The 19,559-nt window shown below is 41.7% G+C and overlaps 1 protein-coding gene across 6 annotated transcripts in view; it reads right to left on the bottom strand.

The window, feature by feature from the left end:
- CHL1 (cell adhesion molecule L1 like) overlaps positions 1-8,026 on the bottom strand; it is a 244,699-nt gene extending 236,673 nt beyond the window's left edge. For 2 of the 6 annotated variants that reach the window (XM_058166233.1, XM_058166232.1), the window contains exon 1: positions 7,851-8,026. The gene's annotated coding sequence lies outside the window, so the exon portion shown is untranslated. Of the gene's footprint in view, positions 1-5,791; positions 6,214-7,078; positions 7,389-7,850 lie in introns of those variants that run through there. The other 4 variants (XM_058166231.1, XM_058166230.1, XM_058166235.1 and 1 more) reach the window with 3 other exon arrangements.
- Between the last annotated feature and the right edge of the window lie 11,533 nt (positions 8,027-19,559).

Here is a 19,559-nt window from a genome sequence, read left to right as displayed (position 1 = left end):
AATATATGTTGGGCAAAGAGGACTGCTACTTTTTTTAAGCCCTGAGAAACAAGATAGTATTCAGAAGTGACTCAGACAGATGCCTTCCTGATTCTCTGGGGTATAGAAGTAAGGGTTAGAGGGAGAGGGAGGGACGTACAACACAATCAAACTTGACTGATTCTGTTATTATAGCCAATTGCCAAAGGTAGTTCTAACTTTCTGAGAAATTGATTTCCTGGTCTGGTCTACCTAGTGGAGCTGATACTTCCATTAGCTAAAGCCAATTTTGTAATAAGATAAACAGAATCCATCCAACAATGTTATGCTCTTTGGTATTAATATGATTCACTTTGCTTTCTAGTGAGCTCCCGAGGAAAGGCTGGGTTACATTAATTAACCTTAATTACATGCAAATTTCTAGGAGCTGTAAATGATCAGCTAGAGCAGGGATGTTAAACTCAAGGCCCGCTGGCCAAATCTAGCCCACGGAGTGCTTATTATCTGGCCTGTGGGACCACCCTGAAAACAGCAAAAGACCCACCAGTGGTGCCTCTGCCAGCAAAAATGGAGGTCGGGAAGGCCGACTGGCTGAGGAACTCTGGGAGTTGAAGTCCACAAGTCTTAAAGGGACCAAGGTTGGAGACTCCTGTCCTAAGAAGTCTATAAGGGGTGTGCATAAGAGCACCAGCATGCCTACCGTCCCTGTCCTAAGGTTCCCTTTAATAGTATTCACTTAATGTATTCAATTCATGCTCATACTTATATATATATTATCTAATATGTACTCGACAAAATAAATAAATAAAATAAAATAAATAAATAATGTAACGTCCTGAATCTTTTCAAATTAGCTATCACTTCTTCCCCTTTAAGTGCCATTTTTCTTTCTTTTATATTAGAAAAGGGGAGACATTTGGATGTTTTAGTCTTGCCTCTATCTCCCTGCCTGGGTGGAAAACAGAAAGTGATAGCAGCAAGTATCAGCAAAAGTCATCCTTGTTCTATTTACCTAAGCTATCCCATTTGGGGCAGACCAGATAGAAAAATGAGACCTTTTACAACAATCCATGTAAATATGTTGTTATTGTATAACTGCAATCAGCAGCAGTCAAATGTTATTGTTTGAAAAATGAAGCCTATACAGGTTACTGACTATTTGTAAACACACACAGGTAAGCCAAAACATTTTTCTTCCAAACTGACCATGCTATTTGAAGATGATGAATGCTAAAAATATTTCGATGTTTTTCAAAGGTAAATTTTAGAGCTCATAAATAGTTCTGTAAAGATGAATGTTTACCCTGGTGGTGACCACAGATTCCTCTTTGTCTCTGTTGCTTCAACTACAGTTTATAAACAATCTTTTATAATAAGGGAGAAGCTTGTCACCATACGTTCTTACTGCCCTGATGCTATTAGTGTATGGATGTATGGTAGGTACATGTACATGCTGCTGATTGCAGTTACACAGTTACACAATAATTGTGTATATACAAAGCTTCCAGACTAATGCCCTGTAGACAAGTTGAACTACAACTCCTATAATTTCCCCATATTCCCATATATTTCAGGATGACAACCAGATTCCCCACCCCTACCCTCCTGTTACAGATATGCCCATATGAGTAAAAGATTATGCTCATTGGATCCCTCAATTAAGCAAAGGGACGAGTCTATAAACCATTTTTCTGCTAAAATTACTTTCATTCATTTTGACAGCTCTACAGTGAGAGTGGATTCTGAGGCAGATGCTTGTCCGGTTTTGATGGATGAGTTTCATTTTGTTCACCCTGAGGTGGAATATTGGACAAGTTGTTTGGAGGGATGAGGACAAACACTTGTTTGCTAGATCTTTTCTCAGTTCATCCTGCTTAGTAAAAAACTGCCAGAGGGGAAACTGCCTGGGTCGGTGGCAGACAAGAGTAATGTCCAAGCAACTTTTAACAGAAGCATTTTTAAGCAAGATCCTGGGGTTAATGTTGGAAATCCAATTTCAGTATTCTGTGGGTGAAGATTATTTACACATACATTGCAATGTAAAACCATCTCGGTTACTGCAGTCAATGATCTGTGCTAGAAAACAGATAAATTATAAAAAAGGACTAGAAGTGACATGATAGCGGTATTCCAGTATTTGAAGGCTGCCACAAAAATGAGCGGGTCAACTTATTTTCCAAAGCTCTAGAAGGCAAGAAACAATGGATGGAAACTAATCAAGGAGAGAAGCAACCTGGAATTGAAGAGAAATTTCCTAACAGTGAGAACATTTAACCAGTAGAATGGTTTGCCTTCAGAAGTTATCACTGGAGGCTTTTAAGAGGAGACTGGACAGCCGCTTGTAGGGTCTTCTGATTGAGCAGGGGGTTGGATTAGAAGACCTCCAAGGTAACTTCCAGCTGTATTCTGATTGATTGATTAATATTCTATCCTGCTTAGTTCTGCTACACCCTTCCCAATAAATTTGATACAATCCATCATGGTATTTTTTCTGGAATATTTGGCTTCTATGGGATTTTTTGGCACTGATTTGTAGCAATCCTGGTCCTATTTGACTGAATGTACTCAGAAATGCTGTGTACTGTTGCTCAGCATCCTGGACATGATTACAAATTTTTTAAGGGATGGCTTTGGTCCTCTAAGCAATTACCATCCAATGAAGCCACTAAAAGATAGTAAAGAGTCTGGAGATTGAATGCCATTAGTAATTTTAGTGGAGTCTTCGTCATAACAGATGCTAAGGAGTCTGTTGAAAGCCTGGAACATGGAATGGACGCTGTATGGAATGCTTAACAGATGTACAAGTTTTTCACTTATCAATATTTATCCCTTTATTTAATTTAACAGCATTTACAGATCACTCTGACAGCCTCTGTTATAAAGGGAATCTTCTACATGCACCATTCATCCGCCTCTGGAGAGTGTAAATGCTCCATCAAGACTCATGGTACATCTGTGCATTTGTAATTGTGAGACCCAAAGTATTAATAAGCACACACAAAAAACACAAACCTTTGTGGGAAACAATCCAAGGGTAATATCTGAATACTTCACTTTCCATTAACATTTAAAATTTACATTCTTCCATCCAAAATAGACCCATTCATACCATAATTTTTTTTAATGAAGTTGCTGGGCAGAAATTATCATATTCTAAGAATTATTTTCATATCATTTTTCCCCACCTCTGTCACTTCCTTCTTTTTCCAAATACTGAAGACTATTTTTTAAAAAACAAAAACAAAAACAAAAAAACCAACCAAAGATTTAAGAACTATACCTATTTGGGAGGCTCTGGAAGATTCATGCATGTCAAAGCACATAGATTCCCCCCCCTCCAAAAACAATCCCCTCACCATACCTTATAAGATTTAAAAGTTTTCTGCCTTTAGTTTACACTATAGGAAGCTGATTTGTGAGAGGGGGGGATATCTGATGATAACAGGCTAACATTAGAGTAAGGGGAGGAGAATGTATTACATGTTGTAGATATCAACCATAAGGATCTTTAAGAATCATACCAAGAGATACCTGTGACTAATGTAGCTGTGCAAGAGATGAGGACAATTTGAACCAGCATAATGGCCTATAAATATGGCTTAACTATATTTACGGGACCGCCTGCTGCCGCCAGTAGCCTCTCATCGACCGGTGCGCTCTCACAGAGAGGGCCTCCTTAGGGTGCCGTCGGCCAAACAATGTCGGCTGGCGGCCCCCAGGGGGAGAGTGTTCTCTGTGGGGGCTCCGGCCCTGTGGAATGAATTACCCGTGGGGCTACGTCTTCTCCCTGATTTTCGGATCTTTAAGCGCGAGCTCAAAACTTTTTTCTTTCACCAAGCAGGGCTGGCCCAATGATAAATTTTAATTGTGGGTTTGTTAGTGGGATTTTTAAGGGGTTTAATTTATTTAAAATTTTATACACTTATTTTAAATATTCAGCCTATCGAATTAGATTTTTAATGATGTATTTTACATTTTTTTGGTACTTATGTTTTATCTATGCTGTACACTGCCCTGAGTCCTCGGAGAAGGGTGGTATAAAAATGTAAGTAATAAATAAATAAATAAATAAATAAATAAATAAATAAATAAATAAATAAATAAATAAATAAACCAGAATTCCTGATGGGATAGCCAAAAAATGAACTCATATAGAACAGAATATAACAGGCAGATATTGCTTACAAGAATTCTCTTGGGATAGGTAGATATAAATAGGTAGACAGACAGACAGACAGACAGACAGACAGACAGACAGACAGATGGAGAGGGAGAGGGAGAGACAGAGAAAGATGTGCATTGGGCTTAAGTCCATATTGAAACCTGATTGCCTAAATAAAGTTTCAAAATAAAAATCAGCAAAAGGGCCACTGCTTGATAAATATTGAAGGAGGAGGAGAGGAAGAATGGGAATAGAGAGCGCACAACTAAAAATGTGAGTAAAAATGTAACTGAAGTAGAACTGAAGAAGCTTCTTGGAGGAGAAGTGAAATGTCTTCAAGAAAAAAACCAGACAGTCCAATTGCCTTTTGAAAAAACACCTTTGGGACAACCATGACCTGGATGACTGAGAATCTCCCCAGACATCTAGGAGGAAACTACTTAAATGCGGTGTTTGTGATCATGATGTGCTTTAAACTACCTTTACCTCAACTTTAATGGGAATTCGGTATGCCCCTTATTCATGCCAGCCCAGTTCCATAACACAGCATCTAATTTACCTTTCATTTATTTCAAATTGCATGTGCTTAAATAATTGATATTTTTATTCTGCAATTTATATCTTGCCATTTATAATAAAATGTGTGTTTTTTTAAAAATCATAAATAAGCTCTTTTCTCCATTAGAAATCAAATTCAATTTTTTGTAAACGTCAACAATTCCAAACTAACAATTAATGCCACTAGAAGGCGGGGAAATAGAATCAATAATTCTCAAATTCAGCATTGCAAATCCTCTTCAAAGACTCACACTAGTGTCTTGTAATTCCTCAAGCTCAGAAAGACACACACACACACACACTCTCATACTCTCAAAGGACTGTGACAAATAAACTTTAACCAGACAACAATGTCACACTGATTTGTTCCCCCCTCCTTCCCTCCCCAAATACTTCTAGGACCGTATAATCCACCGATCTCCGCTAGATTGTATCCTAAAGAAGCATTCGAATAGGCTGCAACTTAAAGCTGGAGGAAGGACAAAACAATATCTCCTTGAATTTGAAGGTGTCAACTCTCCCTAACATCCGAATCGGCGTATTTGCTGTTGCTCTCTCGTGGATCCCTTCGGTCGCGCGCGGGGGAAAAAACACCCTCACGCACACACCCACACATCACACCACACCACACCACGAAAGATTCCCAAGCCGCATTCCCATGCACGGTTGGGGTGAGGGGAAACGAGTTTCCTCGCTACTTTGGGGAGGGGGGGGTCAGAAGGATCCGGAGCTGCGATAGGGAGGAAACAACGGACTCTGTGGCGAGGAAGCTTTCTCACTGGGAGGGGGGAGGGGGCGGAGTGGTGGTGTTGTGTCTACTAGGGGTTTCCTTCCAGCTCAGCAGGTGGATTATCAGGAGAACCTTAGATTTTTCTCCAGCTTCCACAGGCGCCTTTTGTTAGCGGAAAGGTCCTGTCCAGTTCTCTTACATTTTTCTCTTCACAGCATCTCTCAGCCCTTGGGACCACCAAATCTGCCCCCCTCACCTTTGCACCCCAAAACGCTCCTTGCAGTAGATTTCGCCCCCATCCAGGTGCGACAGGGGTGCCTCCTCCCCCTTTCCCCCCTCCCCTCCCCTTCTCTTCATCTTACCTTGCCACTTGAAGGATGTGTTGACGGGAGCTGTTTGCAGGGCTGCAGGGTTGGGGGGCACGCGCGGGAGAGGGGTGCCAGCGTATGTGTGTCTGTCTCTGTCTGTGTGTGTGTGTGTCTCAGGGAAGCGGTTGGAGTTTGCAACGGAATTCGGCTGAGGGCAAGAGCGCTCGGAAGCCCGTCCCAGCTTGCTAAATTAATCACTTTTGCTTCTTTTTTTTTTTTCCGCGAAAGGGGCGGGAGCTAGGAAGAGAAGAGGATGGGAAAAGGGAGGAGAGAGAAAGAGAGAGGGAGAGGGAAAGGAGGAGGAGGAGGAAAAATCTCAAGCCTGGAGAAAAGAGGAAGGTCCCTCCGTGACTGGCATCAATATCTCCTTCGGCGGAGCTTCAAGGGAGTCATGGCAACGAGCCCCTAAACCTCCCCAAATCTTTCTCAGCTACACACGCGCCCAAGCAAGCACACACACACATGCACAAACCGCTGCTGTTGTTCCGGGGAGGAGAGGGAGAAAAAAAGACAGCCTCCCCCTTTCCCCCCTCCCCTCCCCTTCTCTTCATCTTACCTTGCCACTTGAAGGATGTGTTGACGGGAGCTGTTTGCAGGGCTGCAGGGTTGGGGGGCACGCGCGGGAGAGGGGTGCCAGCGTATGTGTGTCTGTCTCTGTCTGTGTGTGTGTGTGTCTCAGGGAAGCGGTTGGAGTTTGCAACGGAATTCGGCTGAGGGCAAGAGCGCTCGGAAGCCCGTCCCAGCTTGCTAAATTAATCACTTTTGCTTCTTTTTTTTTTCCGCGAAAGGGGCGGGAGCTAGGAAGAGAAGAGGATGGGAAAAGGGAGGAGAGAGAAAGAGAGAGGGAGAGGGAAAGGAGGAGGAGGATGAAAAATCTCAAGCCTGGAGAAAAGAGGAAGGTCCCTCCGTGACTGGCATCAATATCTCCTTCGGCGGAGCTTCAAGGGAGTCATGGCAACGAGCCCCTAAACCTCCCCAAATCTTTCTCAGCTACACACGCGCCCAAGCAAGCACACACACACATGCACAAACCGCTGCTGTTGTTCCGGGGAGGAGAGGGAGAAAAAAAGACAGCCTCCTCCTTTCCCTCCCTCCCTTGAACCCAACCCACTGTCCCCCCCACCATCCCCCGCCTCTGCAAGGTTGGAGAGACACCGAAAGCGGGGAACGAGCTGAATTCCCTGGGAATTCTCCCTCGTTCCCCCTTCCACCGGCCTTCTGCTATACTAGGAACTTGCTTGAAGCCTGGCAACCTGGAAAAGGGCGTCTCCGGACGCTTACCTGGAAATTGGAGAAGGGCTGGGGGGCGCGAGTCCCCCTCCAGACCCGGGCGACTCGCCCTCTTAAGCCCTATGGCAGACCTGGCCTGAGCCTCTTAGGAGGTTCTTGCCCCCAGTTAGAAGCTGACGGACACCTGAGAACGGGCTGGCGGTGGGTGGGAAGAAGAGGGCTTTATATCCTGACGACTTTCCAATTCATCCAGGTGTCAATCTCTTTATACGCGCGCACACAAGCACAAGCAGAGTGGTTGCTTTCTCAAAGAAAAATGCAACGGGGAGAAAGCGATAGGCTGACACGTACGTACACATACACATACCTACCTACCTACCTACCTACCTACCTACCGGATCAGAAACAACCAGGTCGGATCTCCTTCCAAGGTTCGCCAAGAATCAAACGAAGATTCCTTAAACAGGAAGGAGAAAGGAGAGGGAGATAAATCTTCCCAAATCTCTCCGGTTCTCCTCCTTCCTAACGACCATTTTCTGAACTCCGAAGGATTAAGACCCAGAAAGGGAAGAACAGACTTGAAGCTAGAGAGGCTTTTTTGGGGGGGTGGGGGGTGTTTGGCAAACAACAGCGAAGGGGAAGGAGAGAAAAGTCACTCGCTGGGGCCCCGCATCTTTCTCAATCAAGAATTGGGGGAATATTCTGTAAAAGAAGGCGTTTCATTTCACACGTGCGCACACCCAGGCAGAAAATATCCTAGCCGCACCAAACCCACCGGGCGTTACCAAGAGCAACAAGAACCTCCTTAGGGAGAGCGCCATACCTTGAAAGGTGTGGGGGGGGAAGGAAGCAGCAGAGTTGTGCTCCTTCAGAACAGCTGTTTGTAGCAGTGCAGAAAATGAAAAGCCAGATTCGAGAAGTCAGTGGGTCCCTGGAATCAAAGGTGCAGAGATGTTTCCTTTTTGCACAGCTGGTCTCCCTCGTCACACAGACCAATACACACCCTCCCCCCCCCATTTTTGATGGAAATCATGAAATGCCAGCCTCCCTGCTCCCTCCCCCAGCTGCCCTAAACCAAATGCATTGCAAAAAAAGTCCAGTCCTGGCATGTTCGCAGGCTTCATACTATGTTCAGGTATCTGCCACACCCTGCCAGCTGAACAGGCTTGAGGGGCAGAGGCAGAAGGAAGGGGGTTTTTTTCCGGAAGTTCACTAGAATTGGGTAGAAGAGACATTATGAAAGATGGGAAATGGTTGGAGAAGATGACTATTAGACCCTAACTCTTCTCCTTTCCTTCAAAAAATAGAAATAAAAATGTGAGGGAAATATTTAATCTGAGGCATCTCTTTTTCTTAGGAAATATTAAGCAACTCTTTTAAACAAGTGAAGGGAAATAAATGTAGAGTCTCTAGTCGGAACTAATTAGATCAGAATGCTTTCTATTGGCCATTCAAGGAAGAAACCAGTAAATTCTAGAATTAAATCCATCAATCCAAATGCTATCTAATTCAGGGGTTTCCAACCTTGGCAACTTTAAGACTTGTGGACTTCAACTTCAGTTCTGGATTGATGGATTTAATTCTAGAATTTACTGGTTTCTTCCTTGAATGGCCAATAGAAAGCATTAACCCAAGTGAGACAGCATGATTATATCCTGTAAATATCATCTTCATATGACCAGGATCCAAATTGCCATTGGCAAAGGTTGTAATACTCACTGGACTCACTGAAAAGCCTAATCCTGGGAAAGATTGAAGGCAAAAGAAGAAGGGGATGACAGAGAATGAGGTGGCTGGATGGAGTCACTGAAGCTGTAGGAGTGAGCTTAAATGGATTCCAGAGGATGGTAGACAACAGGAAGGAGGAACATGGGGTTGCGATGGGTCGGACACAACTTTGCAACTAACAACAACAAGGTTGCAAAGCTTGCTAATTTGTTTCCATCATGTACCATGTTTATTGTCAGCTACTTAAAAGAGAAGTTTCCAAGTGATAATAAATGTGCACCAGTCATTTTTGTAAGTTTTGAAGATTCTTGATGGGCACAAAGTCACAGGAAGACTTATTCTGTGAAGTCATAAAAGCTCATTACATTTAATGTAACACAGAACAGAGCTGGAAGGGACCTTGAAGGTCTTCTAGTCCAGCCCCCTGCTCAAGCAGGAGACCCTATACCATTTCAGACAGGTGGCAGTTCTCTTCTTAAAAACCTCCAGTGATGAAGCACCTACAAGTTCTGAAGGCAACTTGTTCCACTGGTTACGTGTCCTCACTGTTAGGAAGTTTCTCCTTAATTCCAGGTTGCTTCTCTCGTTGATGAGTTTCCAACCATTTTTTCTTGTCCTGCCCTCTGGTGCTTTGCCCTCTGTTTTGCGGCAGCCCCTCAAATATTGGGATGCTGCTATCATGTCATATATTTGATTGCCACTATGGCTTCAATGAAGCCCAGCCATTCCAAGCTGTTCTAGAATTCTGAAATTCTGTAAGCTGTCAACCTTAAGGAGGAAACAGGCTATGTTAACATGTCCCTTTGAATGCCTTTCCTAGAATTCCTGTACATTATCCTGATGGCCCCAAAGTAAAGCTGTTCAGAAATGAAGCTACACAAAATGCAGAAAATTTTAAAGGGCTGTTGAAAAACAAAGAGGAAAATATCCCTCTCTGTAAAGACAGATGTGTCCCCATGTAAATTGCCACAGAACTGCCCTGCAGTTAGCAGGGTGCTATTACAACTGTTGTGGCAAACCCCTGAAGAACCAGATTGTTACAAATGAAAAGTAGAAATCCCATTGCCCCTTTTGTAATCCTGTAGCAGTAATGGGCATATTTTTCCCCATGCAAAGACCATGTTTTCCTTTGAAGGATATCAAAGACATCTGGAGGCACATCTTGGCAGTGGCAGAGGTCTGGGCCACAACTGAGAGATGAGGCGGAGGGGGGTATGATAATTTCAGGATTTATTTCTTCACATGTTCAAACCCAGCACCCTCAAACATGCATCATTATCCCTGTTCTATAATCTGACCAGCAGAAAATAGGAGACTGAACTGTAGACTGAATGTTTCCCCTGCTGCTTAATTGAAAGATGCTAATGGGATGCACAGCAGAATTCTGGGCAGCCACACCTTGTCCCACAATAGGCTGATCAATGGGTGGTATCATGGTAGGCCACATGAAATTAGAATGTAAGTGACATTGTAGCTTCTTAATTGACCGGTTCTGCATTAGGGGTAGTGGTTTGGTAAAATTTCAGACTTCAGACACCATTTGATCAATTCAGAGAACTAGGTTCAGGGTTATAGAAATTACCTGGGTTATTATGGTGATGCCTGCCTTGGTTCCTAGACTAAAACAAAACAAAAGCTCTCATTATCTAACATGGGGAAAACACTTGGGAGAACAATATGAAATTTGCAGTGAAATTGGTCATATCCTGAGGGATTTTCAAAGCAATTTTATATAGGCAGATCATTATTTTTTTTTGTTCAAAGACAGGGTGGTAGAAGTGAATAATAATACAATTTCTTGAATGTGATGCTGTTGTTTCTCAAGGTTTAAGAGTGAAAGAACCATAAGAAGCCAACTATTTTTCACAAAAGACAATAATTATGCTTGTATTGTAAAATGGCTAAGTTATTGACATACAACCGCAAAAGGGGAAGGAAGGAAGGAAAAGAAAAGGAAAGGAAAGGGAGGGAGAGAGGGAGGGAGGGAGGGAGTTAGGGAGGGAGGAAGGAAGGAAGGAAGGAAGGAAGGAAGGAGAGAAAGAGAAAGGAAGGAAGGGAAAGGAAGAAAGAGAAGAAGAAGAAAAGAAAAAAGAAAGAAAAAAGGAAGGAAGGAAGGAAAAAAGAGAAAGGAAGGAAGGAGGGAGGGAGGGAAGGAAAAGGAAGGAAGGAAGGAAGAAGGAAGGAAAGAAGGAAGGAAGAAAGAGAAGAAGAAAGAAAAAAGAAAGAAAAAAGGAAGGAAGGAAAAAAGAGAAAGGAAGGAAGGAGGGAGGGAGGGAAGGAAAAGGAAGGAAGGAAGGAAGAAGGAAGGAAAGAAGGAAGGAAGGAAGGGAAAGAAAGAAAAGATAGAACAAAAAGTAAAATGAAGGTTTTTTTACCCTAGGATCACCCCCACTCAAGGTCCTGTGATTGAGATAATCAGGGGTGATCTAATTGTAATGATCACTGACAATTGATTCTGTTAATCAATTAAAAACACCTTCGCTCACCATTTCCATCATGAGATTTCATATAAAAGATGACTATCAATACCATTGTTGGGAAGATTGAAGGTGGGAGAACAGAGTCTCATATAAAACCATCAAAGTTATATATTGCAAATCTATTCACCAGGGAATCAGATGAAATTACACCAGCAGTGCCATGATTCAGCAGACCCTTGGGAGTGATGAGCACATTGCCAGGACAGCTTGTAAAAGCCAGCAATGGTGGCAGTAGCTGACAATGATAGGCTGTGAAAGCATCTATCACTGCATTGACACTTGATTAGCTCACTGTAGTCTCTGTTGATGAGGTAGCTTTTCATTATATCTTTTTTATAGTCTACTTTTTATAGTTGGCTGTCTACTTCTTATTATATATGGATTGTTGTACCCTGTCCAGAGTCAGTTCTTGTGAGATGGGTGGCTATATAAATTTGAAAACCAAATAAATAAATAAATACTTTCAGTTTTTATTTTTAAAAGTTAACCGATTTATACTTTACTCTTTCCTTCCCAACATGAGATTTGTCCAGCTCAGAATTCATTCTGGATAGAAACTGCAAGTCATACATATGTTCTGAATATACAGTATATGGCAAGTAGGACCGATATAAGTAGTTTTCTGCTGCCTCTTTCTTTTGAGTGTTCATCTAGTTTAAAATGGAAAAGAGGAAAACAGAGAAGGGCAGATAGGTGGCAGATGGAAGGGAATAAAAAGTTTAGCAACAGGATCTGTTAATTTTGCTGATCCTGGAGGAAGGAGAAATTACTGGAGAGAAGCTGGGCCAGTAGTGCCTTCATGGATGGAAGTATTATCCTAAAGGTGAAATAAAGGCCCCGTTATTTTCCTTTTGATCCATGCCTAGCACTCATTCTGAATCCAGCATTTAGAAAATCTCAGTAATTATATTTGAAAATGCCAATTCGAAATATCCAAGTTCAGGTAAGCTTTTTCAAAAACTGGGTCCTATATAAGAAAATCAGGGGCTGCCACAAAGAAGAGGGAGTCAAGCTATTCTCCAAAGCACCTGAGGGCAGGACAAGAAGCAATGGGTGGAAATTAATCAAGGAGAGAAGCAACTTAGAACTAAGGAGAAATTTCTTGACAGTTAGAATAATTAGTCAGTGGAACAACTTGCCTCCAGAAGTTGTGAATGCTCCAACAATGGAAGTTTTTAAGAAGATGTTGGATAACCATTTGTCTGAAGTGGTGTAAGGTTTCCTGCCTAAGCAGGGGGTTGGACTAGAAGACCTTTAAGGTCCCTTCCAACTCTGTTATTCTTCTAAAAGGCATCATGCTTCAAAACTAGTTTTTCCCCCCAATCATGGGGTAGGTGATATAGCAAAGAAAGGCTGTTAGTAATTCATATCCTGCTTTAAATTGTCCTAGACCAGGGTTGCCAAACTCACGGCATCATGTTGTCATCACATGATGTATCGTGACTTTTTTCCCTTCACTAAACCGGGGGTGGGCGTGGCCAGTGCATCCAGCCCATAGGCCGCACGTTTGACACCCCTGTTCTAGACTCTTTCAACTTTTGTATCTTAAGCCCCATCAGTCACTCTGGCTTAAAAGATAACCATGGTACCATCATGATAAAATCTAAAGGCGTCACTTTTCTCAAGGAAGTTTGATATTTCACAGGCATTTTGCTATTATGTTTATTAGTTACAGAAAGTTTTAATACTTTAATTAAAGTTTGGGGGAATATTCTAACTCCCTGTAATATGGTTGAGAACTACTACTTAATCCATAGGCTCTCTCTCTCTCTCTCTCTCTCTCTCTCTCTCTCTCTCTGTGTGTGTGAGTGTGTGTTGTCCTGTGTTGTTTTGCCTTCTCTTGCCTTTTCATTTCAAGACCTTCATCTGACATGCTTATTTATTTATTTACTTACTTACTCACTTACTTACTCACTTATTTACTTATTTTAAATGACATTTTGCTGAAGTAAAGAATACAATTGAGTATTTAAGATTGGTCATCAAATATAGTTTCCCATATTACCTTGAACAATAAACAATAATCTAAACATTTAATATCAATATATTTTTCCAATAATGTTCTTAAAGATATTCAAAATAATTTTCAAATCATATTGGAAGAGTTTCTTAATTCTAACTTCTTGGTTTTTTTTATTTAAATACTGCTAGAATAAAGTATTAGAAAACGATACAAATTACATAACATAGTTACATATCAGGTTAATATTATATCTGCACTTATAAGTGCAGTATCTTCGTGAATTTTCTAATTATAGGGTATCAGATTGGTGTTAATTCCTAATGACTATATCAATAGATTTTGTCCATCTCTAATTTGATCTCTCATAACTTCCAAGAGTACACTCATCACACTATAATTGAGTTCATTCACCTTTCTGCTGACCATCCTCTTCTCTTTCCTTACGCTTTCCCAGTATTAGAGGCATCTATAAGGAGCTGGGCCTTAACATAATGGGTCTACAATAGGATAATCTGAGCCTGGTTATTTGTGCCTCTAGGTTGATATGTTCTCTGATCTATTGTTTATTGGTATTCTCAGTAGTCTTGTCAAACACCAAAGTTTAGACTAGACTAGACTAGACTAGACTAGACTAGACTAGACTAGACTGGAATAGAATAAGAAATAATAGAAATAGAAATAGTCAGAAAGGACTGTGGAGGTCTTCTAGATCCCTTCTAGAAGGGATTTTCTAGGTCTAGTTTGATAAATAATTCTGGCAGGAAATTTCTCCTTAGTTCTAGGTTGTTTCTCTCCTTGATTAGTTTCCATCCATAGCTTCTTGTTCTGCCCTCAGGTGCTTTGGAGAATAGTTTGACTCCCTCTTCTTTGTGATAACCTGTTGTGACCCAGGTTCCTGGACCCAGACTCCTGGACTCGGATGATTCAGAAAATGAGGGAGAAGACCTGGCAAGCCCTGCTTCTCTTGAGCCCTCTCCCTCCCTGGCACCCACTCAAAGGGAGGGGCCGGCAAGGCCTGATTCTCCCGGGCCTTCTTCTGATTTGGCAACGCCCCAAGAACAGTTTTGGAGGGACGCAAGATTACGAAGGCTTGATCGGCGTGCGCAGCAGCGGAAGAGTTGGGACAAAGCCAAGTCATAATTGTCATGCAGTGACATCTGCAGAGACTATAAATAGGAGGCGGGACTTCCTGGTTTTTTGTCTTGGACAAAGTAATGAGTTGGCGCGAGCTAATGAATTGGCGCGAGCTAACTGTTTTAATGGAGGGAAGAATATATTCGTGAGTAATTCTGGCCTTATCTATAATTTCCTCGTTATCTCCAGAAACTTGGCAGGCCCGTGGGTAGACGTGGCCAGGACATGTATCTATGTAAATAAAAGGAAAAAAGGAAGGCCTCTGACGGACTCTTTGCTGGGAGTATTGGGGGAAGGGAAACAGAACATAACCCCTGAGATATTGGAACACTGCTATCATGTCTCCCCTAGTTCTTCTTTTCATTAAACTAGACACACCAAATTCCAGGAGCCGTTCTTTACAGTATATGTTTTAGCGTCCAGTCCCCTAATCATCTTTGTTACTCTTCTTCGCACTCTTTCTAGAGTCTTAACATCTTTTTTACATTGTGGCGACCAAAACTGGATGCAATATTTCAAGTGTGGTCTTAAGGTCAAATTAAGTTCAAATTAAAATGCCATACTGTCTATCCTGCTTCCTCATATCTCCAACCTTCACTTCCATATAGTCTTACAGGGAAAACCATCGACTGTATGATTCTAATCTTTATAAGTGTAGGCATGCCATAGTACCTAAATATCTGTTCCCAGGCCTTCATTGTTAATCTAATAAGGGCTAGCCTATTCGTATTTCTTCACTGCTTATAACTTTACTGCTGATGATCCTAAAGGGCAGAAGCTTTCTACCACTTCAATAACTTCAGAGTCAATTCTAAGTTTGTGCTTAGTTGCCATTAGTTTTAGTCCTATATTTTCATTGTGATTCTTGCCTTCCATATTTACAAATATGTAAATATGTTTTTTTTTTATTTGCATTTATATCCCGCCCTTCTCCGAAGATTCAGGGAGGCTTACACTATGTCAAGCAATAGTCTTCATCCATTTGTATATTATATACAAAGTCAACTTATTGCCCCCAACAATCTGGGTCCTCATTTTACCTGCCTTATAGAGGATGGAAGGCTGAGTCAACCTTGGGCCTGGTGGGACTTGAACCTGCAGTAATTGCAAGCAGCAATTAATGTTAATGTCATCAACATAGCACAGTTTACAGGTAGTCTTTTGAATTACTTTCACAATTGAACTCTAAATTTTCATTACTCAGCAAGGCAGGTTTTAAACAAGTTGTGCCCCATTTAATAACCTTTTTTGCCATGGTTGTTAAGCAAATCATGACAGTTGTTAAGTGAATCATGCAGTCGTTAAGCGAATTTGGCCTCTCCCATTGATTTTGCTTGTCAGAAACTTACTAGGAAGGTTGCAAATGACTTTCACAGGACCACGGGATGCTGAAACCATTATAAATACATGCTGGTTGCTAAGCACCCGAAGTTTGTTCACATGACTGTTGGGATGATGCAACAGTCCTAAGTGTGAGAACTAGTCGTAAGTTACCTTTTTCAGTGTCATTGTAACTCTGAACAATCATATAACAAAATGGTTGTAAGTAGAGAACTCCCTGTATGGATGCTTCTTCTTCCCATTTTAAAAACCCTGCTCATCTTCTTCAAATTTAGTTTCCTTTAATATGGCTCAGAGGCTAGGACGTTGAGCTTGTCGATCAAAAGGTTGGCAGCTCAGCGGTTCGAATCCCTAGTGCTGCCGTATAACGGGATGAGCTCCCGTTACTTGTCCCAGCTTCTGCCAACCTAGCAGTTTTGAAAGCATGTAAAAATGCGGGTAGAAAAAATAGGGACCACCTATGGTGGGAAGGTAACAGCGTTCTGTGTGCCTTTGGCATTGAGTCATGCCGGCCACATGACCAGGGAGACTTCTTCGGACAGCGCTGGCTCTTCGGCTTTGAAACAGAGATGAGCACTGCCCCCTGGAGTCGGGAACGACTAGCACGTATGTGCTAGGGGAACCTTTACCTTTACCTTTAATATACATTAGGTTATAGGTTGAATAAACATTTTCTTGCTGATGCAACCAGCCTGTTTTTCTACATTTTATTGTATCCAAATTGTGATCTCCTGGCCAGTTTATTGGTTCCCCAGGAGAAATTGATGTGTTCTAGGATTGTCATTTTCCTAAAGACATTCCTTAACTTGACATGATCAGCACAATCAAAGGCCTTTTTGTAATTGACGTAACAGGTACAAAATTCAGCACTGTCAGATTAAAAATAAAAAGCCCACAAGTCAGTTGTCCTCATGAAAGAAAACTGAAAATAACAAAATAACAGAATTGGAAGGGAGCTTGGAGGTCTTCTAATCCAACTCCCTGCTCAAGCAGAAAACCCTAAACCATTTCAAACAAATTGTTCTCCAATCTCTTCTTAAAAATTAGAATAGGCTTTGCAGTTATTTTTTTAAAAAAATCAAGGCTATTGATCTACACATCTTTATTTCACGCCCCCCCCTCCGTTCTTTCGTCCTTGCAACTTCAGCTCTGCTTCCTTCCTACATCGTTTATTTGTTGGCAATGATTGCTGTAATATTTTGAATCCTAACCAAAAAAAATCCAAGCAAAAACCATTTGTATGTAATGAAATAAAATGAACACTGTTAATGCATACACACCTTCCACTAAAAGTAAAGGCAAAACTACTTTGATTTTAATGGCTTGGGACTGCATCCAAAATTAATTTCCCGAAGGCCAAATTTTGATGGATTTTTTCCCCCCTCTTGGTCAATTTGCCTGCTCATTCCGAATCTTCTTAAATCTCTACTAACCTTTTTGAGAAGGAATGATCAGAACAATTGTCAGCAGTAATTATTGTGAGATATGCTTTATTAAAATCTGGTGTTTTGTAGCCTTAACTCTTTCAGGTCTTATAACAGATTATTAGTTTCAGCCACAGATCTGATTGCCCAGGGAAAGGCGATTATCACTTTTCTATTCATTGTTTTAGATTTAGGAAGTAGTTTTGAAGAGGAATATCGCCATCTTTTTGAGTACTCGATCTAAGAGACGTAACATGAAATCATGTCAGGGGAGAGCACATTCACAAAGCAAAGGGTAGAAACTTACCAACTGCATGATTTTTACAACCTTGCCACAGACTCCCAGGGGAAGTCGTTGAGAGTCCATTATCTAAAGCTAATTAAAAGGAGACTGGACACTTCACTAGGAAAAATATCCGTTAGGGAACCATTCGACATTGTCAAGGAATGGACTGATTAGCTTAGAACTAGTGAAGGGAGAACAAATGGAGAAATCAATTTGCAGACAGTGTGAGGCTCCCTCTTCTCATCACTTGAGACCTCACTCAAACAGAAGAGAAGGCCGAAGGTATTTCTCAAGGGTGTGCGATTTAAATAGCGGCAATTGTGAGAATTTAAAATTGGAATATTTCTTGCTCTCAAGGAGGAATAAGAAGCAGAGCAGATCCCAGGGTTGTTACGCTTTTATGAATGTCATTTCAGATTTATTTCCTGCTTGATTTTCAAAGTTCATAGAGCATATTTGCTCCCCTTTTTTTTTAAATCAGGATCATTATGTGTCCTGGAAAGACTGGCCAATCAGCCATGGCATTTTTCCATTTAAGGAGCTGTCAAAACAGACCAACAAGTCTTATAATCAAAAAGTGGCAAAAGAGAATTTGGCAGCCATCTGTATATGTACCTGGAGATTTGATATCCCAATGGATGACTCATCTGTCCATTGGGATAACTGGATCTTGGAAGGATAAGAGGGATTTGCTATTATTGTCTTCCTTCAATTATTAGGAATCACAGAGGGAGTTCTATCCAAAACAACACCTGAGCCTGTTAAAAACACAACCCAGAGTCATAGCCAAAATGTGCTGCATTATATTCTCCAGCAGATAGGAGACGAAAGAAAAAGCAAACAGAACTTTGTGATCCATTGGCAGCCTAAGCATTTATTTTTTTAGAATGTCAAAGGGGCTGATTCTTTTTTCTTACTATTAGGTCATGCTTCATCTTATTCCTACAAGCTCTGTTAGGTCATGGTGACTCACATAGCTGCAAGGCAGTTCAACAGTGGCATTGTACATGACGCAGGAGATGAGAGATTAAGCAGTTGACTGTCAATACTGGTGATCGTAAGGACTCCCACCAGACGTGGAAGAATGGACAAAGGGAGGATGAGCCTCCTGTGATGAGGGGAAAAACAAGCGAACTACCAAAGCCCTCCCACACTCTAACGGAACTTCTGGGAGGCCCGTTTTTCACCCTCCCAGACCTTCTGCGTGGCCTCTGCACTTACGTGGAATGATGAACAGGCCGCAAGGAGACTCTCAGGAGGGGTGGGGTGGATGTGGCCAGACAGGGGTGGCATTTGGGGGATCGCCCAACCCTGCTGAAATCCCAGGAGCCCACACCTGAAAAGGATTCATTCCATGGTATACACTTTTACAGTAAAGTAGGATGACCTGGCTAAACTGCTATTCGAGCTGTGGGGATATGGGCCCTTTGGAACCTTGTACTCAGTCAGGGTGACTCGCCGTTATTTTTGCCAGATAGACATTTTGGATATCCACTTTCAGTGCATTCTGATAACTTGGTTGTTTCTTATTTCCATATATCGAAGTGAGTAAAAGCACCTTAAATGCTGTGATTTTTTCCCAACAAGGTTTCATTACTGTTAACAGATCACATACCATCATCACCTTTGCACTAGCTTCCTAAAATTCTTCATCCATTTACTCATCTTTTGTAAGTATTCTACAAGGCTATAAGGACAAGCAGCCAAAGCTTCATTTTATGCCAGATATAATTGTTTTAGGCCCAGTACTCTTCAACTTCTTCATCAATGATTTGGATGAGGGCATAGATGGGGAACTCATCAAATTTGCAGATGACACCAAGGTGGCAGGAATAGCCAACACTCCAGAAGATAGGCTTAAGATACAGAACCATCTTGACAGACTTGAACATTGGGCGCTAACCAGTGGTGAAATCCAATTTTTTTTTACTACCGGTTCTGTGGACGTGGCTTGGTGGGTGTGGTATGGTTTGGTGGGCAAAATCTCCATTCCCACCCCATTCCAGGGGAAGGATACTTCAAAATCCCCATTCCCATTGCACTCCTGGAGAAAAGATATTGCAAAATCTCCATTCCCACCCCACTCCTGGGGCTTGCCAGAGGTGGTATTTGCCGGTTTTCCGAACTACTCAAAATTTCCACTACTGGTTCTCTGAACTGCTCAAAATTTCTGCTA

This window comes from Ahaetulla prasina, chromosome 2, assembly GCF_028640845.1.
Source record: "Ahaetulla prasina isolate Xishuangbanna chromosome 2, ASM2864084v1, whole genome shotgun sequence".
In the NCBI taxonomy this organism is placed as follows: Eukaryota; Metazoa; Chordata; class Lepidosauria; order Squamata; family Colubridae; genus Ahaetulla; species Ahaetulla prasina.
Note: the sequence above shows the minus strand (reverse complement) of the source record. Positions and strands in the feature narration are given on the sequence as shown.